Below are 26,286 nucleotides of genomic sequence, written 5' to 3' on the forward strand. Positions count from 1 at the left end.
TAAAAACGTAGGTAGAGCTGTATCATAGGAGGAGGAGGAGGAGCTGTATCACTTGGTTTTACAAAGATAAAGATGTACAGAGCGTAAAGGGGGCACCCTAAGAGCTATGGTACATTGGTTTTCAGAGATAAAACATCGATGGAAATATATGTTTAATTGAAGTGTTAACTTGTGATAGATTCATTTATATTAAATATAAAATTTTGACAAATGAATAGTTATGGAAACAAATGTTAAGCGTTTTAAAATGATTGCTTGTTGCAGGGTTTAGTGCAGGTGTAGTACATACTGAATCAGACAGCACGAAATAACGGACCTGTATGTAAGTACGGCAGCCTGGTAACGAGGTATTGGTTATAACTATTGGTACACTGTGGTATTGATCTCGAGGCTCTCTACACATATATAACGGGATCCTGGAACTCGAAATAGAATTACATTGCTTGCATTTATGTTCATGTTAAACCTTTTGTAAAACAATTGTTGACCGTTGCAAAAGGATGTATTCTGAATGAACAATGCATTCCAAAATACTGAGAACGCAGAAAGTTTCTTGAGCTTACGTCTGTAAGTGAAATGTGCTCAAACATCGACATCGTGTTTGATGCTGTACCTTATCAAGTCTCAGACGTTTAACGCCGCTTTATACATCTCAAGTCTATACAATGGAAAAGATAATACTGGGATGTTATTAATACACAAACAACCACATCAACATTGCAAAATTGGGCACATGCTGTTTTATTGTATCGACAGATATCTTTTATCAGATAAAACTATAGTTGATTATAACTTATTGAATAGAATTTATAATCATTCTCTTTATTTCCTCTATAATTGAAGATCACATGAACAGAAAAAAACCCAATTTAAATCAGCGTGCAGACAAGAATAACGTGAATGATTATTCGGGATAAAGTGGTTAATATTTTAAAACATCTAATACAAAATCTTCCATTTGTAAGTCTGAAATATTCAATATGTTCGTTTGACATTTCGTAGTTCAGTATAATTCCCATTAAAGTACTAGCTAAATCAAGGTCTATTGAATCATGTAGAGAGATACTTTATACCCAATTTACTAATTAATGGAACCAAACTTCATTTCGAACTGATGCATTTTATCACATTAGAGAAGAATATAAGTTATAATATCAATTGCAGAAAAATATTAGTAATTGGAAATCTAATGCACGGATATTGATATTAGATAGTAAACTTAATAATATGTTGTATAAGGTAAATTTCATAGTTCACTCTTTATAAAAAAAATTCTTCAATATTTGTTACTAAATAAATTTAAGACAGGTAGATCCATTTCAGTTTTTTGTCCTATTAACCTATATATGTCTGTGTTTTGTGCATTTTTCGTGTCTCAGCGTGTCTTGTTTGTACTTTATCTATTTAGTATCTACACTCATATGTCATGTGATCATGTGATAGTGTACGCGATTTGTAAACATTTATGATGTATAATCAATGTTTTCATTATTATTCTATTTGTTTATTACATGTTTCAATGGTTTCACGGACGATTTGGTATTTTTATTCATTTTGAGTTCGTATGTATTAATAGCAAAATAACTGTTTATATATTATCATATGTCTAGCGATTTTTAAAGGACAACAAACAGAAATAAAACTCTTGATTTAACAAAAAGAATATGCAAATGAAATGATTTTGCACCGTGATGTTTTGTTTAAATAATGGATATGTGTGTCACGCGACCTTGTGTTTCTGGTCCCGACAGACCGAGATATCGTCTATACAGACCTAATGTCTTCTTACATGCATGGATATTAACTGACTTTGTCTTGTCGTCGGCACTTAACCTGTCCGACGAATGTTGTTCCCACGTACAGCGAATTCCTGAAGATTGACAGGGGAGATAATCTCATGCAATAAATGTTATAACTTCCAATGATTGCTATAATATTGCTACTGATATATCACAACTCCTTGTTTTCGGTACATTTTAAGGGGTCACTTGCTATTCCTTCAAATAAAATTGCCTACGTTTTTTTTTATCTATTGTATGTGTTTTACATATGTCTATAACAAATTGAAGAGATTATATAAAATTATAGTATAGTTATGATATGCATTGTCATAGTTATCTATTGACTTTGCCCGTGATTCTGTACTTCAATAATTCTTATATTAAAGATTAAGTGTCTAATACGGGTGTTATTTATAGTAACAAGTCCTTTGATGTCGATTGTGTTTTATTTCGGGTATGGTTCGTGTCGCTTACCATTACTACACCCCTCTTTTGTGCACGTGGGAGATGGGACAGTACAGGTGTATAATCTGACAGGTAAGTCAATGGAAATCAGTCGACCGTACCTCGTTCACAATACCAACTGAATTGACGGGTCACTTGAGAAAATGGTAAACCGATACTCGTTGAATAGATTAGACAGCGGAACCCACCAATCTCCGACCCTGTGGGATAATACAGATATACTTTACACCCAGCTGATTGATACCTTTATAATTTTATCGTCTTCTTTTTCTATCTGAAAGCAGAACATCATTTTTAAGGTGCATTCGCGGAAGAAATGTGCCCCTCCACTTTTATCTGCCACGCCTATTGGACGACATAAAACAGATTGGTTTGACACCGCGGGTCGTCAGGTACGCTACCTGTGTAGAATGACAATGGTTTCATAATAAACAATTCAAATACATATTTTGAAATACAATTAAAAACAATTCAATTAGTTTTAACACCTATACGACACGAAAATTCATACCCTTTGCTAAGAGTTATAAGAATCATTTTAGATTCCATCACACAGTTTTTGTCCTCTTTGAGTGAAATAAAACCAGGAAAGCAGTTTTCAGGACCCCATACTATTTTCTTGTTGTATCATGTAGAGTTCTAGTTTGTCCCGCGATACCAACGGGGAGTTCGCCATTCAGTTTTTAGCATCCGGAAGTATTGTGTTAACAAAATTGGATGTCCTGATGTGTTCCTGTACATTGACGCTATGGTATATTTTGTCCTGATGTGTTCCTGTACATTGACGCCATGGTATATTTTGTCTTTATGTGTTCCTGTACATTGACACTATGGTATATTTTGTCATGATGTGTTCCTGTACCTTGACGCCATGGTATATTTTGTTTTTATGTGTTCCTGTACATTGACGCCATGGTATATTTTGACTTTATGTGTTCCTGTACATCGACGCCATGGTATATTTTGTCCTTGTGTGTTCATGTACATTGACGCTATGGTATATTTTGTCCTGATGTGTTACTGTACATTAACGCTATGGTATATTTTGTCCTGATATGTTCCTGTACATTGACGCTATGGTATATTTTGTCCTGACGTGTTACTGTACATTGACGCCATGGTATATTTTGTCTTTGTGTTCCTGTACATTGACGCTATGGTATATTTTGTCCTGATGTGTTCCTGTACATTGACGCTATGGTATATTTTGTCTTTATGTGTTCATGTACATTGACGCTATGGTATATTTTGTCCTGATGTGTTACTGTACATTGACGCCATGGTATATTTTGTCTTTATGTGTTCCTGTACATTGACGCTATGGTATATTTTGTCCTGATGTGTTCCTGTACATTGACGCTATGGTATATTTTGTCTTTATGTGTTCATGTATATTGACGCTATGGTATATTTTGTCTTGATGTGTTACTGTACATTGACGCCATGGTATATTTTGACTTTATGTGTTCCTGTACATTGACGCCATGGTATATTTTGTCATGTTGTGTTACTGTACATTGACGCCATGGTATATTTTGTCCTGGTGTGGTATATTTTGTCTTTATGTGTTACTGTACATTGACGCCATGGTATATTTTGTCTTTATGTGTTCCTGTACATTGACGCTATGGTATATTTTGTCTTTATGTGTTCCTGTACATCGACGCTATGGTATATATTGTCATGGTGTGTTCCTGTACATTGACTCTATGGTATAGTTTGTCTTTATGTGTTCCTGTACATTGACTCTATGGTATATTTTGTCTTTATGTGTTCCTGTACATTGACTCTATGGTATATATTGTCATGGTGTGTTCCTGTACATTGACTCTATGGTATATTTTGTCTGTATGTGTTCCTGTACATTGACGCTATGGTATATATTGTCATGGTGTGTTCCTGTACATTGACTCTATGGTATATTTTGTCCTAATGTGTTCCTGTACATTGACGCTATGGTATATTTTGTCTTTATGTGTTACTGTACATTGACGCTATGGTATATTTTGTGCCAATGTGTTCCTGCATTGACATATTAGTTTTGGTACTGTTGATTTTTGTGTTATGGCGCTGCTTTTTGATACTATGTCTAAGAACATATACAACACATATTCAACGTTCTCATTCCATCTTCAGATTTATTCATGACATAGGAATATCTTCCAATTAACTCTCTATCATTTGTCGCCTTTAACTTTTCAGTGTCACATGTTGATATTTACACTTTTACATCAGTATACGCCTCACAACTCATCGACAGTGACGAAATATGAAAAGTTTTTGATATTATTCCCCGATCTTATTATCAACATCATTGTCGATATGATTACATCCCCTCCATATCGAAGACTGTAGAATTCGATCATTTCAAGGAATGACACTTTAGCTAGATATGTTTATTAACTGTATCATGAAAATATCCCACCTACGAGAACCTATGCATATTGTTAACAAGTTTATAAATCTTAATAGCATTTTGGTAGTTTAAACCAGATTTTTTGGTAACATATTACATGTACAAGGTTTGCTCGTAAAATAAATCGTGTTTGTTTGTTTGTTATTATCAGTTTTATGTTCGTTGATAAATTCAAAATATACAGATTTATCAATCGATAGGACCAGGAGAAAATGCAACAAAAGTGTAAAAATTCTTAATATAATAGAAACATCTTTGATGGTTGATAGGGCTCACATAATCATTGCTGGATTTTTAATGACATCAGACCTACCGGAAAGAATTCGTCTTCATAGAAAATCTCTAAAATGTTACATTCGAGTATCCCTAATTCTTCAAAACAAGTCTATATATTTATCCAAGACTGATTTCGAAGCTGTTTTAGCCACAGGTGTATTGTCTAGAGATGTTTTGGACAGTAATGAATTGCCTGCAGGTACCGGACGCTTCTAGCCGATGGCCATAACTCTTAAACAAGTCATGTTTGTCTATAAATACCCATCGAAGAAAGTTAATCCCATTGTTAAATGTTATATACGTAAAAAAGATTCAGGTGATATTACGATAGTAAACATTTCATCAGAAATGCTGATGTAAACCACAGGTGATGTTATATATTAACTCATTTTATTGAATGATTTGAATATTTGTAAAATGTTGAAGAAAATGACTAAATAAAATGTATCTTTTTTTTTTTTTTTTTTTTTTACAAATAAGTGGTTCCAATGTAAGTTATTTATTGACTTATACCAACATGTCAATAGGCCGGAATATTATATGTTTGTAAGACACCGGATACAGTAATGATAGCTACCGTAGTGGCATCAGTTGATGAAGTCCAATATGTACAAACCCCTATATTAAAATGATTGAGATGTACAGACCAAAACGGCGGACAAATCTAACCATATGATCTCTTCGGCACTTTCCCGGTCATTACGACCATAATTACGGGATCATGTCCTCGCTTTACAAATTTGAAAATGTGGAAGTCAACATTAGTACGAAAAGTAGCACTGCGGCTGTCAGTGAATTACAGACAGGGTTAGGTTTCGATATCATTACAAAGTACCGTGATTAGTCCTGGACAGCATCTGTCTAATGTCCCTCCAAATAACACACAATAACTACACACATCGGCAGCAGTTGGTTTTCTTTTGTTCGACTCACGACCGGTGATAAAGGATATATGGAAGTAATATCAGGGTAATCGGGCGCCGAGCAAACTAAGACATAAACATCGACAATGACTTTAACGTGATACACGACACTGACAACTGTCAAACCTATAATTCCAAGTCGATATCTTAATGATCTAATATAAACAATTCAATTTCAATATATGGTTATATTTTCCCCCTAATTCTTTTCAGTTCAAAAACAATCAATCGAATTTAAAAAAAAAAAAAAAAAAAAAAAAGTTTTTACATGTAAATTCCAACAAGATGTTGGTAATAAACTTCACTTAAGATTGACTTTCCCGTCCTCTAGTAACTCATTTTACTGATAAACAAACGTTCGAATTAAGATCTTTCTGGGGAAAAGACATTTTCTCGAGTCACAATTTACTAAGTAGTATAGATAAGAACAGATTTGTAAGAGAATATCATTCCCCCAGCTCAAATCCATGTAGGGCAATACCTATTGCAAGATATGAAAGAAATTATCATCATCGTTTCCTGATCAAATGTTGTTAATAATATTATTTATTATGTAAATACGCATTAATGTACAAACGAATATATATATAGTTATATCTATGAATGCAGTAAAATGAACATGTTTTATTTTTGGTAGAAACATAAGTGTTTGTTTACAATACAAGCCTAATACTTTGGCGCTGAAAACGGTGTCATATGATGATATAGTACTCATCATTACAATAAATTTCTTAAATGTGGATAATAATTCGTGTTTTTCTCCATTAAGGCTGCCAATGTGTACTCTGTAAGTACCAACGACACGTGGGCCCCATTAGGCGCCGGCTATCTATGTCACTGTATCAGGTCATACATGTCATATCCTCCAGGTATTTATTTACCTGTATCTCAACAGGTAGTCACCAGGTATGTCACCTGGGCATTTGGTTTAACTAATATGTAGTAATCTAAATCAAACCAAGCTCATGACGTTTATTGAAACAGACAGCATCCTCGTTTGGACATTCAAACTTGTCCATCTTAGATGTCAACATTTGATCCGTGTCAATTTTCGTATGTAACCGTCTATAGAGGTGTTTAAACCAGATCGTACCCAGTGTAACATAACATATACCTCTTACTGTCAAATATACCTACTTTATCTACAATTATGAGGTTAAAAGGCCTTATGCTTATTTCGAAGTAAAATTAATGGCATAAAAACAGAAATACTTTCTTCTATTCGATATGATTTATTTGTTTTGATATTTATCGACAATATTACAATACTTATTCCAATGTTAATTAAGATTGGCGTTCAATATTCTACTTTCATTTAATTGGTTAAAAGTGTCGAATCAGATTAAAAGAATGAGTGGATTAATTGATATATTTAGATAAATGTTAGCATAAAGGATTCTATACATGAAATACTGCAACTGTAATCATTGTTACAGCTTTTTTTGTTTAACCAGAAAGTCACCTTATATCGAAATGTTTCCTTTCAGTAACATAATCATACACCATATGGATACCATTTATATAGCATCATCAGTAACTGTCCTACAACAATATCGCGAGTCATACTTATTAAGATAAAATACTATGGACATTAAGCTTTCCATCAGAAGCACAGTGAGATTATGTTTAGGTCCTACCAACATCATACCAGGACATATCACAGTCAATAAACTTAACATCTGACCATAGCTCATACATATATCATTATTAATGCTATCATCAGTTACTACACTTTCTACCACAATACCCTGTGTTATTCAACTCTCAGACCATCAGTTAATCATTACAGCTGTTGATTAACAATCTGTTTATACCACACGTGGTATAAACTCTGTACGCATTTCGATTGGCTAACACGGTGAACTTTGACCCAAGCTGCAATTGTTATTGACGTCATCAATAATCTAATGACGTCACATCACCGGGTCCCGGACGTCACCGGTACATTTATTTGCATACGCGAAATTATACTTGGCCACGTTTCCCTTTGATCCAAGCCGATATTATTGTGGTAGAAACAGGTCACACGACTCGTGATTGTTGGATATGGAATTTATTTCACACTCGAAAGTTATTTTTTAAAAGTTGCAAAAAACACTCGCTAAAGCTCGTGTCTTTTGTAACTTTAAAAAAATAACTTACTCGTGTGAAATAAATTCCATATCCAACAACCACTCGTTGTGTAACCTCTATATATTTACTGATGGTTTGGAGTCTGATATATTGAAACTGCTTATATATATAAAGTTACTGAAGAATCGCCAAGATCCGCAGAAAGCACTTAAGACGTGTTGTCGATTTTGTTTTTCTTTATGCACTTCGTCGTCCGTAGGAATCATACTTAACATCTTTATTAATTATTTATATTTTACATTAAATATCATCAGAATAACCAATAACATATCCCTATATTATCTAGATAATTCTACTTTATTTCATCAGGATATTTATTTGTTTATTCTAAAACAAGATCGCCAAGGGCAATATTGTGTGACCACTCCAGACAAATCTAGACAAAATGAGACCGTAACAAAAATAAAACAGGCAAATGTATTTATCAAAATACAAACAAACAAAGACATAAAAAAGCAAGCAAAAACAAAAGAAAAAACTGTTATTTATTCCATACAAAATGTCCACCAACAAAGATTATTTCAGTCCGCTTTTAGATTGCACTCGCAGATTTTTAGGTTCAACATTTTGGTCGCCATCATATAGTTGATGAATATTTTATTTGTCAATTACTTCCGTACAAATAAGGTAATAATGTCTGGGTTTGTACAATGATATAGACATTTTCCTTGGCATAACATAACAACTGACCACTACTTTATCTTCTACACTTCACACACGTGAATAGCTGTAACAGTCTGTGGTCAATATACCCAGACAAAATAATATTTATCACACATCATTCAGGGTTTATGTATTATCTTTTCATGATTACTAGTCCAGTAGGCCGTAAATATCACAATTATGTCGTGTAAGAGACAGGTCAGCACCAGCCTGTTTTATTCTACCTACACCAAAGTTCTTCAATGCTTCGTGTCAAACCTAACCAGAAGCTATTGTGCAATTCCCATAATGGTAATGGTATAAGAATGTCCGCAGCACGTGCCCACGGACATAAATAATGTAGATGTGAGTAATTATAGATAGATATATCAATAAATAGTCTTCCCTTCATATATCGAAAACATTGTATGTGATAAAACGTTTCTTTAAATATTACTTGTTTGACAGTGTATTCTGAGCGGCGGAGATTACTCGCACTAGTATAATGGATAAACTCAAAATGCTATGAGGAAAGTTGTTATTTGCATTCATTTACAGAATAACGATGCCATGCAGCATTTCCTCCTTAGCGTATGGACGTTGCATGCCATCGCTGATTTGTGTTCTTGTTTAAACTATCGGAGTTGTTTAGATGTATCCATATAGCTACTCGGTCAGGATTTCTGGAATGCCTCTGAGAGTTTTTAATGACATCTGAGATCTATTTTCCTAAGTAACAAGACAATTGTAGGTTTTGTTTACAGTGATGTTTAGTAAAACAAGGCAAATGATCAATACATTAAGCTACCATGTACAAATACAATATTAATAACAATACCAAAAGTCTGTACAAACAAAATAATAATAAAAATTGATAAATTCTCGACAAAATCATATTGCCCCTTGAAATTCGCCTTGTCTTGTATGTATAAAGATCACCTATACTGTGACGTATTTATGTAAATATGCCAATACACCTCATTGCGATGAGAAAATATACAACGATAAGCGAATGTGAATCAATTAAAAATAACATGGACAGGGGTGACAACAAAATAAAAATAACGGACAGGGGTGACAACAAAAAAAATAACAGGGACAGGGTTGACACCAAAATAAAAATAACAGGCACAGGGGTGACACCAAAATAAAAATAATAGGAACAGGGGTGACACCAAAATAAAAATAACAGGCAGGGGTGACACCAAAATAAAAATAATAGGAACAGGGGTGACACCAATATAAAAATACTGTCACAGGAACAGGGGTGACACCAATATAAAAATACTGTAACAGGAACAGGGGTGACACCAAAATAAAAATAACAGGGACAGGGGTGGCAACAAAATAAAAATAACAAGAACAGGGGTGACACCAAAATAAAAATAATAGGAACAGGGGTGACAACAAAATAAAAATAACAAGAACAGGGGTGGCAACAAAATAAAAATAACAAGGACAGGGGTGACAACAAAATAACAGGCACAGGGGTGGCAACAAAATAAAAATAACAAGGACAGGAATGACACCAAAATAAAAATAATAGGAACAGGAGTGACAACAAAATAACAGGCACAGGGGTGACAACAAAATAAAAATAACAAGGACAGGAATGACACCAAAATAAAAATAATAGGAACAGGGGTGACAACAAAATAACAGGCACAGGGGTGACAACAAAATAAAAATAACAAGGACAGGGGTGACAACAAAATAAAAATAACAGGGACAGGGGTGGCAACAAAATAAAAATAACAAGGACAGGGGTGGCAACAAAATAAAAATAACAAGAACAGGGGTGACACCAAAATAACAAGGACAGGGGTGACACCAAAATAAAAATAACAGGGACAGGAGTGACACCAAAATAAAAATACTGTAACAGGAACAGGGGTGACAACAAAATAAAAATAACAAGAACAGGGGTGACACCAAAATAAAAATAACAGGGACAGGAGTGACACCAAAATAAAAATACTGTAACAGGAACAGGGGTGACAACAAAATAAAAATAACAGGGACAGGGGTGGCAACAAAATAAAAATAACAGGGACAGAGGTGGCAACAAAATAAAAATAACAAGAACAGGGGTGACACCAAAATAAAAATAATAGGAACAGGGGTGACAACAAAATAAAAATAACAGGGACAGGGGTGGCAACAAAATAAAAATAACAAGGACAGGGGTGGCAACAAAATAAAAATAACAAGAACAGGGGTGACACCAAAATAAAAATAATAGGAACAGGGGTGACAACAAAATCAAAATAACAAGAACAGGGGTGGCAACAAAATAAAAATAACAAGGACAGGGGTGACAACAAAATAACAGGCACAGGGGTGGCAACAAAATAAAAATAACAAGGACAGGAATGACACCAAAATAAAAATAATAGGAACAGGGGTGACAACAAAATAACAGGCACAGGGGTGACAACAAAATAAAAATAACAAGGACAGGGGTGACACCAAAATAAAAATAATAGGAACAGGGGTGACAACAAAATAACAGGCACAGGGGTGACACCAAAATAAAAATAACAAGAACAGGGGTGACACCAAAATAAAAATAATAGGAACAGGGGTGACAACAAAATAACAGGCACAGGGGTGACACCAAAATAAATAAAATAACAGGGACAGGGGTGACAACAAAATAAAAATAACGGACAGGGGTGACAACAAAATAAAAATAACGGACAGGGGTGACAACAAAATAAAAATAAAGGGACAGGGGTGACAACAAAATAACAGGGACAGGGGTGACACCAAAATAACGGACAGGGGTGACAACAAAATAAAAATAACGGACAGGGGTGACAACAAAATAAAAATAACGGACAGGGGTGACACCAAAATAAAAATAACAAGGACAGGGATGACACCAAAATAAAAATAATAGGAACAGGGGTGACAACAAAATAACAGGCACAGGGGTGACAACAAAATAAAAATAACAGGGACAGGAATGACACCAAAATAAAAATAATAGGAACAGGGGTGACAACAAAACAACAGAGACAGGGGTGACACCAAAATAAAAATAACAGGCACAGGGTTGACACCAAAATAAAAATAACAGACAGGGGTGACAACAAAATAAAAATAACAGGCACAGGGGTGACACCAAAATGAAAATAACAGGCACAGGGGTGGCAACAAAATAAAAATAACAGGCACAGGGGTGACACCAAAATAAAAATAACAGGCACAGGGGTGACACCAAAATAAAAATAACAGGCACAGGGGTGACACCAAAATAAAAATAACAGGCAGGGGTGACACCAAAATAAAAATAACAGACAGGGGTGACACCAAAATAAAAATAACGGGGACAGGGGTAACACCAAAATAAAAATAACAGGGACAGGGGTGGCAACAAAATAAAAATAACAAGAACAGGGGTGACACCAAAATAAAAATAACAGGCACAGGGGTGACACCAAAATAAAAATAACAGGCACAGGGGTGACACCAAAATAAAAATAACAGGCACAGGGGTGACACCAAAATAAAATAACGGGGACAGGGGTAACACCAAAATAAAAATAACAGGGACAGGGGTGACAACAAAATAAAAATAACAGGGACAGGGGTGACACCAATATAAAAATAACAGGAAGAGGGGTGACACCAAAATAAAAATAATAGGAACAGGGGTGACAACAAAATAACAGGGACAGGGGTGACAACAAAATAAAAATAACAGGCACAGGGGTGACACCAATATAAAAATAACAGGAACAGAGTTGACACCAAAATAACAGGGACAGGGGTGACACCAAAATAACAGGGACAGGGTTGACACCAAAATAAAAATAACAGGGACAGGGTTGACACCAAAATAAAAATAACGGACAGGGGTGACACCAAAATAAAAATAACAGGAACAGGGGTGACACCAAAATAAAAATAACGGACAGGGGTGACACCAAAATAAAAATAACGGACAGGGGTGACACCAAAATAAAAATAACAGGAACAGAGGTGACAACAACAAAAATAACATGGACAGGGGTGACACCAAAATAAAAAAAAAAAACAGGGACAGGGGTGACACCAAAATAAAAATAACAGGAACAGGGGTGGCAACAAAATAAAAATAACAAGGACAAAGGTGACACAAAAAAAAAAAAAAAACAGGAACAGGGGTGACACCAAAATAAAAATAACAGGGACAGGGGTGACACCAAAATAAAAATAACAGGAAGAGGGGTGACACCAAAATAACAAGGACAGGGGTGACACCAAAATAACAAGGACAGGGGTGACACCAAAATAACAAGGACAGGGGTGACACCAAAATAAAAATAACAAGGACAGGGGTGACACCAAAATAACAAGGACAGGGGTGACAACAAAATAAAAATAACAGAGACAAAGGTGACACAAAAAAAAATAACAGGAACAGAGGTGACAACAAAATAACAGGGACAGGGGTGACACCAAATAAAAATAACAGGAACAGGGGTGACACCAATATAAAAATAACAAGGACAGGGATGACACCAAAATAAAAATAATATTAACATTAAAATGACATAATTAAAGGACTGATTGGACATGTAAATACTGGACTTCATATCAACAAAAAGAAAGTAATAGAGTAGTAACACTACACAAGACTGACATGTAGACGATGATGACAAAACATGGCATAAATAATTGTTAAATAGCACCGTTACATAAACGGGATCAAAAGCTGTAACATTGTATAAACCTTAAAAACTCAAAATCAACAAAGACAAACTCGCAACTCAAAAGCCTATGCTTAACGTCAACCACAGGAACTGTATTTGTAACAAAGATACCTGATGGTTGAGTAGGTTTATTATTCTGGTAAAAATTATAAAGTAGGCCTGTAGAACCTGAGGAACGCATATTATATAACAAATGTAGAGGAACCTGGCAGATGTTTCGTAATATCCAAATATTATCAGAAATGTTATTGAAATTTAACAGGGATGCTAGAGTATATAGCTAATTGTGTAGGTGTCATAGTCTAGAGTTTTGTTATTAATATTGCGTTATGTACATTATTGTATAATCAAACTAATTAAGTTTGATATTTTGTGTATAGATAATCAACTTTGATGTCATACTCATGACTACATAAATGTGACGATAAACATCTGAATGTCTGAAATAAACATCTCTAATGAGGAAAGAATGTACCAGTATAATAGCATCACAGAACGAGTGTGTAAACAAACAAGAGTAATGTCCAGTTTAGTCAAAATGTATTGTACCTTTCCTTCTCATAACGCGGTCTGCCACATGGATTCAGGAATATTATACACCCATCAAACATCGTAAAGTACGAATTGCATAATCAAATTATGCACATCTTGCAAACACCTGCAAATGCCAAGGGCAGTAACTCAATGAATGGACTTGTAACTAATTAACGCAAACATAAATGGCGACATGGTGACTTTTTATAAGAAAATATTTACGTTTGTCAGGAGATTAATATCAATTAGATTTTAACCTAAAGCTAAGGATGTGCGTTTTTTGGGGAGCACACAGATAAAAGATATCAAGAATGTCTTAGTGCTTACCTTTGCTGCAGATTTCAACTTTTGTGTTCACACCTAACTTTCTAAAATATATTTGTGTTATGTGGCCGTGCCACCTGCACCGATAGGTATGATGCACAGGTGTTACTCTGCACGTGTTTGTAAGTAGGGTAAGCAAGATAGGGTTATTTATTTGTACAGTTAACGTATTTTCTCAAAAGCTCTTTAGAATACAGAATACAGTATGGCGTATGCTTCTTCTTTGTCGTTAATTGCTACTACATACATGTAGTGTTATCAATTATCATACATTGTTGTACGTAATAACACGATGTTGATATCAACTGTTGTTTCATTTACATTTCGATGAACTTTTTATTATACCATCATAGTATGAAACATTATTATACTTTGTTGTACAATGTTGCACGATATATAAGTATGACAGTTTTTATACTGTTTATAATATGCTTAGGTTACAATCCCTTGTTATACATTGCTACCCGATATATCGTACTTGCAGGTCTTTGTTATATTATGCTGTTCATAACATGATACATTATCAAACATTGTTGTATATTGTGCACGATATATCGTACTTGTGGGCCTTTTCTTATTATGCTATTCATAACATGATACATTAGTATACATTGTTGTATATTGCTGCACGATATATCGTAGTGGCAGGCCTTTTTTTATCATACTATTCATAATATGATACATTATTACACATTGCTGTATGTTGCTATACGGTATATCGTACTGACAAGCCTTTTTATAAGACTATTCATAATAAGATACATTTTTATACATTGTTGTACATTGTTGAATTGTAAATCGTACTAGGATAACTGGGTTTTTACATTGTACTGATCATAGTATGATATATTATCATAAATTACTTAACATTGTTATACAATATATGTTTATTATATAGTTAATTTATTGTACGTTTTTGTTCTTCCAATTGATCAATCGATTTATTTTTACGTCGTCATGGTCCAGCACCTCGTCTGAAACTACATGCGAATAGGTACTAGGTAACATGAACAAGATAAGCTTAGTACAATCTATGTATCAGCACATTCACCGCCTAATACAAAATAATTAATATTGTCAGTCTAAGAATATCCAATAAAAAAACTCGTATAAGATAATAATCTAAAACTACATTGCATCAGTAGCCCATCAATAGAAAAATATAATATGTAAATAGTCAGTCACTCGTCTATGAATAATAAGTAAGCAAAACAACAATAGCTAAAAATAATAATATATCTTTGTTTGTAAACGTCCCCCAAACTGCGCAAGGGTTATGATGATTTTTTTTCTATGAATAATCATATAAGATGGTATTCAGTTGAAATACTTACTTCTGATGAACCATGATGCTTAAAGATAGCACACAATAGTTGTAACGTTTTTGTTTCCAATGTTGAATATCATTACGTAAGATTCCTATCTAAATCTTAATATCAAAAACTGTTCTTTCGTAATGTAATAATTTCGATGGGATTAGGGAGCGGACAAACAAACGCTGGACTTCAATAATTAAGATAATGAATTACCATACTGTACAACTTTTAAATTACGTCATCAACCGTGTGTATAGTTCTCCAACAGTAAATGATAAAAGCTGTTGTAACATCATGTTACATTATTTTACCATAAATAACTGGTTTGACCTTAAGTACGACTAAGGAGACTGGTGACGTATGATGCTGACCGCCTGTTGACAATGCCGCGCTGCCCTCGACGGGAATCTCTCCTGACGTATTATCATCGACCACGTTTTGACATTTGTAATAAAACTATTTTTATGTTCATAATTCTGAAAGTTTGGAAAAAAATATAGTATATTCTAGGCACGTGTCACTTATTTAGAGATGATCAACTGCACGTGCGAAAACCACAACTAAGCAATTGTATTTAGAAAAAACAATATCCGGCGATACAAAACCATACTTCATTGAAAGATGAATCACTATGTCCAAAGTACTTAAATAAATGGTCTTTTGAACTCGGCTGGGTCCAGGACTGGCCAATGAAAAAAACCAAGTCAATATGGCCATCATTCTTCACGATGACTTCCTATTAGTAACCTGCTGGACGGGAGTCCTTTGGCTAGGGTAGGCTGGTCCCAATTAGATGTGCACGTGAAGGTCAGTGGTGATCAGAGAGATGGGACCTGGTCAATGTCACGTTAGGTCATTCCGACCAGATATACATCTTCAAACGGTCGAATGGTTCATCCGACTTGTGACGTGTCCAATCTGACAGAGGCATGGTGTTCAGGTCGTAATGGCATCAATCCCCAATCATCCAAACATTGGTAGAGAAGATAGACGTCTCTCCCCGCCGAATCTTTACACGAAAACTGGGCATGTATTGTTCTTATAATACTAAGTATAAGTACACTATAAAAATATATCTTATCAGCAAATCATATGTAAGTGATAAAACACCGGATATAGGAAAAAGAATAGCAGAAACATATGTTCTTTGCTTTTCTAACGTTGCATTTATATTTAACAAAATGAAAGTACATTAAATGTCCTCATATATCGACTCAGAAAAAATACCGACCTGTCACCATCTATAAACAACAGAACCTAGATATAATCTGAAATGGCTATGAACATGCAATAAAGTAGGTTTCCCTCTATGAGTGTCCTTATATAATGGGATATAGAGCAGATTGCTTCACGCTTTATATATTTTCTAACTTATATAACATATACCAACATTGCCATACAGTACGCACAAGGTAAAAGCAAATTTGTGTATTTTGGATCATTTTTATAATTTCAGAAACGTAACTGAATACTTCGTCTTTTTATTATGTATCTCGAGGAATTTTAACTAGTGTTTTGTGGAGAAGTCATTTCCCCAGTTTCATTTCTGTCAAGAATGTTGGTGGGTAGTGAGTGGGCCGGCAAGCCACTGGAGAGGGAAAATGCTGCGAAAGAGTCAATTCGCTGCATTCTATTGACGAGAACAGTGTTGAAATTCTTCACAAAGGAGAAGAAAGAAAAACAAACGTCAAAGTAGAAACACGTTTGTCTTGAATTCATCATACCTTCGCAGGGGTAAGATACATTTAGATCTATCACCCACAAACTGCCGCGTGCTTGTCAGCCCTCGGAGCATTATTCATGATTACACCCCTGCTGTTTTACAGGAGAGAAGAAATACAGAGCAGAATTTCTCTGAAAGAATGCGAGAAGTAATGACATGTTCATGCTTCCTCGCTACCTGGTAACCTTCCAAGTGTGAAGGCGACCCTTTTTTGCGCCGCCGGCTGGTTGATAGGGAGACGAGTAACGCCGGTGAGCAGACACATCCCGTCTCTGAGCTGTATCACTGCTAACCGAGCCTGATCTCCACGACAAGGCTATGCCTCCTCAAAACTGCAATGACACCCATAAGAGCTAAATGGCACCAAATATTATCGTTAACAAACGGCGGACTAATTAGGCACCAGACACCTATAGCGCAGCTTCAAACCCCCCTCGGGATCCAAGAGTAGTTCCGTCATCTGGCTTTCGTCTTGGTGATTGGGGGTGATGCCTATGAATGCAAATGACCATTTAGTTGCCTCGCGACTAGGTTGTTTTTACACAGATATTTGTAAACTTCAAGCCAGAAAAACCAGTAAATATGATCACTATGGCTCGTATGAGTAGTCCGATAGACTACTACCGCCCGTCAAATGCCAAAACAAATGGCAAGGCCAAGGTAGCGACCGATTTGTTATGTTCGTTTGACTCGGTCAGTAAATAAATATATTGTAGAATATTTGTATGATATGTTGTTCATGGACACACAGATACCGTCACGTCCGGGTAAAGACAGTTCTTTGTGCAGTATCACGAGAACCAATTTATGTACCAAAATGACGGGTTTGTTTTATTTGACCGCAAAGATTAACAGTGTATTTTCAAATATATTTGCATAATTTCGTCAGCTGAAATATATTGGCGAGATTTTCAAGTAGATTTAGATATATAGAAACAATCTGATTACAACATCACATCAATGATTCGAATACAAATAATTTAGTGTAGGTCAAAATCCTTGTCGTAAATTGTGTTGAGAATAACCTACAAGACCAGGATGTTCTTTTGTAGACGACATCAGTTAGAAGACTGGAATTTCTTGAGATAATATTTGATTGAGAAATTCTTCGTTAGGGACTGGTACATGGTAGAGTGGAGTGTTTGTGGCAGTCGGTGTGTACTGGACAGACCCGTCAGGAGACATAGGTCTGGGTGGTTATCAACCATAATTATCACAAGGAAGGCCAGGCCGGGGTAATGGAGACCCTCACGATAACGTTACGTACTCAGGGGTGGGGGCTAATAGTGATGAGACACGCATACTGAGGCATTACCCCACACACAAGGGTAACACTCGTATAGACTCGATAACGTACAGCAGTCTGCCTGTCAGAAATTACAGGAAAAACTAACAACAGATTGTCTCTTGAAAATTAAAGGTGTCATGGTTTTCGTTTCGCTTGTGTAGTTTGCGTCAATGAGACATTGGAATTCGTTTCGTTTGTTGTAGAGTGACCCAGGATATATATTATATTTTCTAAGCCGTGGTACACTTGCAGCTGTTATTAACTAAATCGCATTGTTCACGGTGTAAATAAAATAATTTTCACACCTGTCCTGACCTAGGCTACTTGTCATGTTTTGTTCAATTGGGGTTTCGTGTGACGGCACGTCACGGGGTCGTGGCGCGAATCAACATCGCGTGCGTTATTGTGATAAGGTGGTGGAGGATAATATTCTATTTCCGGTTTAGAAGTTTTCATATGCCATTCATGTATCTAGTTTATTCTTTATTCGTATTGTTATGGTTTAAATTTCATCAAAGGTTTCAACTGCACCAATGATGATAACCTTCAACTTCGAAAATTCGTCATCGACATCTACAGAAGGTAAATCAAGATACGGCGTAGACTTTCGATAAAGGTTGGTGTCTTTTGTTGCATATGAAATACTCACAACAAATTAAAACACATTTTCTTCCTCGTCATTAGAATTTCCCGAATGTGTTTCAAAAGAAACCTCGAAAAAACAATATGTGGTTTGCGCGTGTGTTACCTGCGCGCACGTGTCTATTTATGACGTTTTTGCATGTGATGGATGGACATGGAAATGTGTACCGACGGATACAGTGCCCCCTGATGGGCGTTTCCAATCACATGGACACTAATTCAGCCCAGCCTCCTTAATTGTGCGATACAGCCGCGAGTCGTATGCCGGGTTGTCTGTTCCGGACCAGCCACCTACCTACACACCAGCAGTCACAAATTTGAACAACTGTTAATTGTCGACGATATTGTGAAATGTCATTTCGAATATTCATGGCGAGAGATGATCAAAGAAATCCTCTGTCTAATTTCAAAAAGACATGTTTAGCAAATGAAAGGAGGTAATAATGGCTATTTACGGCGTAAATGTGTCGCTCTCCTTGGCCTTTCCTCGACGGAGTCCGGGGGTTGTTAGATGAATATCATTATGTTTTGAACTCAACGTTTTAGCCCATTATGTCACGATAACGGGGTTTTTTTAACTTGAGTTCACTTTTATGTTGCTGACACGTTCTCTAATTCTAACTAATACACGCTGCCAGATATATCAAGTGTTTTAATGCAAACGACACACAATCGTAATCTTGTCAAAAATCTTAAATTAATTTTAATAAAAGAGCTCACGTGAAGACGACACACCTCAGTTCAGGGTGCGTTTGAGTGCAATTTCCTTTAAAATAATTACGGTTTAAACGTATTATTGTAAGAATTAAAACAAAATGACCCCAGACGGAACATGTATATAGATACATTCTAGTATACATGCTAGTCTATGTGTACACCAGGTAGATCGTAAATCACACCATGGACAAAATACTCACTGTACAACCGATCAGACGTGTGGTATGAGTTTTATCATTTTTTGTCGTTTCAAATGTGTAATAAAATTCAATCTAGATGTAGACATTAACTGTTGATACTGACGAAAGGAATGCAAAACTGTAGATTAACAGATAACGTCATATGCAAATGTCTACACGTGGTATTATGTTAATTGTGGTGGTATAAACAGGTTAATACTCAGTAATCACATCGTATTACACCAGCTACAGAATGGCCATTAACTTCTATAGAAGGAAAGTCTCGCTCCACTCAGTAACGATCCGCAATAGTAATGGTAACATCTGATTAATTTCGCATTCTTTGAAATCTTCAAATAAGATAATAACCCTTCACTTATATTTAAATATCAACACACTTGTATCTGAGTATTTATGCCAGACAGATAGATATTTCAAAATATCTCAAAACCCGGCGACTTTAAATAGCAGAAAGAAACAATAATACCAATGCTTTGAAAAAGAACAAAACAAAAAACAAACACAAAACAAAACAAACAAAACAAAAAACACACACTAACATCAATAAAATATAGTAGACGACGCCACATCAAACAAATCTGATGATCCTCTGAATAATATTCAAAATATTGAACGCTTCAGAGTAACTTATAAAAGACGAAGTCTCAACTGGCGAGGGATCTAAAGTCCTGTATACCACTTCACTAGTAGCGTGGGAGATCTGGAGCTTTAGTCGATTTCAAAGGATTAGTTTATTCTATATCTGGTATCAATGTATTTACTTGTAATTATCATTTATTAAAATGGAACTTGCATCTGATTATTACAGCACGAGTTAAAAAAAACATGGCGCCGTTCAAACTCTATGTTTCGTCAAGAGAAATGTTTAAATGTCATAATTCGACTGTTTCAATGGCGGGAACACTTTGTTGTCGGTTATGTGGCAGACATCAATCAGGCGTTTACCAGGGGAGCCTGCACGACATCGGGATGAGCCTATGACAATCTAATAAAATATACACCTTATGTTTTCTTGATGTTTAAATTGCAAATGTAAGTGTCCAATTTAACAAGGTTTATCTGGACAATTTTCCGTCTTTCTGATCTCGGTTGAGCCTCCCCGTTCTCCACCGTCGGCGCCATTTACGTCTGTGTTGCTCTGATGTTTGGCTTTACAATTATGTATATTCTTATCATTAAAGCGTTTAACAGATGACATAATTCATAATACTGACATAATACAATCCCGTCTCCCAGCTCCGGGTCAATGAGGGTCCCTGTTAGATGCTAGGGGAGCCAATTTTACAAGCAGACACAGATTATGTTTCAATGTGGGGCCTTAAATGACAACTTTTCCTACTTTAAGGTTACGGAAATATTCATTAGCTTTTGTGAAAAATTCTATAACGGCGATACACTAAAGGATAGCACTTTAACGCCTTGAAGTAAGAAAGGGAAGACAATCACTCCTACAGTGGGGGAGCCGTATTAAAGACTTTTAATTACCCTTTCATCTAATTGGGCCGAGTTCTAACACGTTGTCCAGTGTGTGGAGGCGAACTAGTGCAGCTCGTCTATCCAGGGACGTTACGATATACAATGTTAATTATTTTGCGGTAGGTAAATGTTTGGTTATGATTTCAGTGATAACACCAGACAGATTTACGGCCGAAATTTCTTAAAATTGATTTTAAAGAGGTTCTTCCTCAAAACAAACGATTTGATAAAGTGGGGTCCTTGAAGAAAACCGTCGCCAGTTACTTTTTCTTGCGAGTAACAGAAATAGAAATTATAACTAACTTACATGAATCGAATTTCTCAAACATTCTTTTCGAGTTTTATTGATAAATCTAGCTAAATATCAAGTATTAATAAATACATATAAATGATATCCCTAGGTACGCCTGTCCCCGCGACGTTAGTCCGATTTAACCAGTATATATGAAGAAAACTTAAATACTTCAAACAGAAGCATTTCCATCTATTGTAAAGCGTTATAGAATTCCAGAGTGGTTGTCACATGTGTACCCTTATAACAGGTCCAGCATGGTTCTTTCGATAATATCAGATCATTATTTGTAGAGCTTTGAACTAAATGATGGCCCTATTAGCGTTAGATAAGCTATATGATAGGGTTATAGTTCTGTCAACACTAACATAGATACAACCGAAATGTTATGTGTTTTGCGGTTTCTTAATTATTACGAAATCATTGCAATCGTTTCGAATTTACGGAAAAGACCTATTTTATGCTGTAACTTTGACTCAATCGGAAAGTAAACACTACATTCTATTATATAAAACTCACACAACACTTGCTTAAATTTTCAGTAATAGTAGTTTCTTCGTCAATTCATTACGATTTCGTTTTTGAGTGAGTTTGGTAGCAAAGCACTTCATGTTCGTTACGGATGATTTCTTAATAACGACTGACTATTATTTACCAGTATTTTCAAGAAGACATAAAATCACATCAATGCTGGTCGCCAATAGTACCACGTGATACACAACCTGTATGAAGGACTCGTTCCGTTGACACCTTGGCATCCTCATTTTTTACCGTTGCCGTTTTGACAATTAATAATATCTCTATATCCGGTGACAATAGAAATGATACAATAGTTTGCCATTTCCTGATTAGACATTTCATAATACGTGTCGATATCGTTACCGTAGTCACAAAATACGGCATTTCTCACGTGCTTTAGACACTAGCACGTGTTGTGATTAATTATCAATTAACAACAACAAAATGACGTAAGGTCTATAGTGCAACATTCAACACTTGTCAGGATAACGTCATTATGACCTAGCACCCTGGTTATGATATAAAATATTGCAGTGTCACCACCTGTAACCTCGGGGCTTTAAGATCCGGCAGAGATGGCTCGACTAATAGTCCGCTGGGACAATGGACCAACTTTCCGGACTCTTTTTCTTGCAGGCAATTCTGCAAAATTCAGCGAAGCGAAGAAATCATAAGACGCCTTTAGATATACATTTTATTACAGGTAATCGTTTTATTTAGGTATAATAAAACCTCAAATAGATTTTCATCTTATGAGGAAATAAAAATGTGAAAATATAAATTATGACCTCGGACTATACACTGTTAGCTGGCGCTGTGTCGGCAAAGATCACATACAATTAAATCACCGTAAAAACGTTAGAAACATGTATAATCCATCAGATAGGACAGACTACACAACATCAAAATACAACCACATATAGTGTGTTACATCAAACATCTCATAAAACCTCTTGTTGTGTTGTTGTATTGTTGTTCTGTTTTATTATAAATTCCTGTAATAATGTCATATTGTTGTACCCCCTTTGATAAAAACTCTCGTAAAATACATGTACCGTTGTTCCTTTTTGATAACTATCTGCTCGTTATAGATATTTGAAATTTTACTTTTGATCGTCGGGTTTAAATCTTTGAAGTTTACTGGTGTCAAATTGATATTTCAAAGATAAACTTGTATCTCAAATATTGAGGTTTATAGGTTTGTTATGAAGTTATCAAATGGTATTATTAACAGTCTTTCTTCACACGCTCCCGGGGAAATTGGTTAACAAAAAAATTAAAATTAATTAAACTTAAACTTTTCTTTATAAACAGCACAGAGATTAAAATACGTAAATAATCATAAAACATCATGATATTCAGACAATCACAAGATATGCTATTTTATTAAGTTTCTGATCTTTTTAAAATTCATCACAACTTTTATCAGAACACCAGGTATGATAAATTAAAAACCTCAGTAAAGCGTGTGCACGCTCATTACTCTACACCCCGGTGTCCGACTTTACCATTTAGCTGAAAATATACATTTTCACTGTTTATTGTTTTGTTGGGCTATGCGTGTTTTGTTTGTACACAGATTTACAATACATGCCTATGAACATATTTTTCCAATTTTCATTTTGTGTGTGTGTATGATAATACAATTTAAACTTCAAATGCCATGCAACTTTAGCAGTGCTGTTGTTTTATGTTTTGATTTATTTGAACAATTAGTAATGGCGACCGACGTCGCAAATCCGGATTTTATATACGTTTTAAAAGATGTCCATCACGTGACCTCTGAAGGTCAAGTGGGTGCTGGGTGATGATGGTGATTCCTTATTTAATATGACCTCCCGATCTTGGCGCCATCTTTGCGAACAGCGACATCCAGTGGACATATGATTAATGTTCATTTGGCACCGCCAGGGGGTGTTGTTCTCCGGGCGAACTTCCGGTCATTGTTAAACCACACATGTTTTTACAGTGTACCTCCGCGGGCTGGACTGGTGATCGGTTGATAGATTACACAACTCATCGATAATTACTGAAGATAAAAACGGATATTCAATTTTTGAATTCTTATCAGATGAATTCAACTTTTGACACTCATGTTTCTGGAAAATTTCACGATGAAGAGATTTTATTTGGATCAGAGCGTTTCATTTTATTTCATGACATACATAAATTGTATTTCTCTCCATCTTATGAGATATGGTATTTAAAATACACTGTAAGCAAATATACAATAATGTATACACATTTAGATTAGCTGAAGGTTTGAACGATTGTTTTTCTCTTTACTTACATTTCAAATCAAGTACCATTAACAACCAATGGCGACATCGTCTCAGTGAAGAAAACAATATACTTCAGAGTTAGTCCTTATATAATGGTCACGTCTGTCAGTAATGCAAATACTATGACGATATAAAAACTAAAAAACAACCAAAAAACGATCATCCTTGCAAAGAATGCTAGATATAAATTCTATTTCTTTGGGCCCAAACATATATATTGTATTTGCAAAACATCAGGACTTAGATGAGTACCTCATTTAAATATGTAATTGAAAGATATATGAATTGTTAAAACTTACAATTAAAACCATCTAAGAAAACATATTGACGATATTCGAACCCTTAGTAAGCCTATGTAGTATAGTAATCGTCGTATATATACCCTCGGTAATTAACCTAACTAGACAAACTTTGGGAGACAGACTTGAGTGCTAAGTTTTAGCCTTCTATTAAAGGTTTTATAAAGGCTGGAATCATGGCTAAAAGATCAATCCAATCGTGAAGACCAAACGCATAGTTGTTAAAGTAAACAAACTACATTAATTCCGGACATGAAGACAAAAATTTGCATAAATTGTCTTTCAGCCAATAAAATACTATTCTATCAAAAAGATAACTCATAATTTATTTGTGGATCTTTTACAGAGAAAAATAAAAGGAAACAAAAAATGTGCGATTAATGATGAAAACATATCCAATAGCATGACCTCTTTTGTATCGAATGGCGAAACATCCAGTGGGGCTGTGTGATGTGTCACACAGCTCATCTCCACACACAGTAACTGCCGATCAGTGGTGTTGGTCTACACACAAAAACATGAAAAAAAAATCTGCAAAAAAGATTGCTGAAACTGAATGTCATGCAATCCGGCTCTGACACGCTCTTTGGTTTTGTTTTTCTATAACATAAATGGATTATACACGGATTAAACTGCAATCGAGGGCATTAAAATTAGAACGTGGATTGGATTTAACAGAAGCGCTAGCCTTGTGTACAACTTATCATCAGAGAAGTCAAGGGAAAACACGAAAACACAGAATCCTTCTGTAGAATTCTGAAAAAAAATTCTCTGCCTTTTTATGACGAAATATTATTTTGTTATCTTTTGAAAAATTAACAAAATTATACTAGCGAGTGTGTTGGCTGTTTTATGTTTCAGGACAAGCGTTGATATTACTATACACATGTTACCAATGAAAGACTGGTAATCTACTGCTATAGACAATTGGGCAGATATGAAAATTAATAAGTTTGTGTTTGATTGTACTTATCCCCTAAAAAGATTATTTTTAGGATATTAGTCATAGTAAACACGACAAGTTATCTATACTCGATAGAAAAAAAAGAAAAAGTTGGTCAGTTATTAATTTATCGTGTTTACGGTTGGCGATAGTTATCAAAGTACGGTACATAAGACAGTTAATGTTTCAGTATTTTCGAGACGACAATTCGACATGAACAGATACTTTTTGTGCTGCCGTATTTCTAACCAGTATCCTTGTGATAATTCCAGTTCTCGCGTGCTCTGTTTGTTTTACCTGACGTTTGAGAAACGAGATACAGAAGAAAACGCCGATGTCCATCCATCATCTCCTCGTGTTTGTTCTTGTTCTTACATGGTGGGTCCAGAGCTCTT

The sequence above is a fragment of the Pecten maximus genome, chromosome 8 (assembly GCF_902652985.1).
Source record: "Pecten maximus chromosome 8, xPecMax1.1, whole genome shotgun sequence".
Taxonomy (NCBI): domain Eukaryota; kingdom Metazoa; phylum Mollusca; class Bivalvia; order Pectinida; family Pectinidae; genus Pecten; species Pecten maximus.